The sequence below is a fragment of the Crocuta crocuta genome, unplaced genomic scaffold (genome assembly GCF_008692635.1).
Source record: "Crocuta crocuta isolate KB4526 unplaced genomic scaffold, BGI_CrCroc_1.0 scaffold6, whole genome shotgun sequence".
NCBI classification, from domain to species: Eukaryota; Metazoa; Chordata; class Mammalia; order Carnivora; family Hyaenidae; genus Crocuta; species Crocuta crocuta.
Window position 1 is genome coordinate 759,734 of NW_027531917.1, and position 1,136 is coordinate 760,869.

Genomic DNA, 1,136 nt, shown 5'->3' on the forward strand with positions numbered 1-1,136 from the left:
GGAGTAAAAGATTAGCATATATGTAAACCCCTAATAAAACCACAGAATCAGCTGATACTACAACATCCTATAGTTTTCAATCTCTGGGGGCATTGTAGTTTTTTTGTCAGTCAATTAATACTAAAAGCATAAATATTCTCTCAGGAGAAGGGGGAAATGTCTGAAACTTTATTCATAGCTTGCTTTCTTTTCTTTTCTTTCTTTCCTTCTTTCCTTCTTTCTTTCCTTCCTTCCTTCCTTCTTTCTTTCTTTCTTTCTTTCTTCTTTCACATTAGAGTGAGTGAGCAGGGGAGAGGGGCAGAGAGAGAGAGAGGATTTAAGCTGAGAATGGAGCCTGATGCAGGGCTTGATTCAATGTACCTGGGATCATGACTTGAGCTAAAATCAAGAGTCAGATGCTCAACCAAATGAGCCACATAGGCACCCTATAAAGGGTCTCATTCTTAAGAACATAGAGAATGACTTAAAAAGCCCTGACCGTATGGAAACCCAACCACACAGAACTTTACACCATTCATCTAACTGCAGAAAATAAAGTTCCCTAAAATCTAGGAAACAAACTAGCACACAGGCGTGCACACACACACACACACACACACACACATTCCAGGATTCCACAGTTAAATTTTTCAAACTTAGAAGACATTCCAGCAGGGTTGAAATTGATTTCAAATATCTGGTATGACAAATCCAAAACACATATCACCTCTTACTGAAACACCTTCAGTATTTCAGATCCATATTGATTTTGTGATCTTTAAATGGACATGCAGTCTAACACTGCCTGATAAGAATGCAGCTATTAAGTTTATCCCTTCCCAGAATCAGGGAAAACAATGCAGGAAAGGTTCTGACACCTGACATTCACTGATGATGACTCTGCTTTAGAAAAGTTATAAAAATGATGGAAAGGAAAAAGAATTACAGATATTTTCAACCCAGCTACTGGGTGATTAAAATAGTAAGATACTCTTGTTTCAACCTTCTTAACTTTTACCAAGGGCCAACATTTGCTCCATTTTAAAGAAAAGTTGATTTAAAGTAAGGAGCTAGAAGATAGCAAGATTTGAGCATGATGAGAGGGCATGTAGAATATCAGAGTGTTGTCAGATTCTTTAGAAAAAATATGAGGGAAG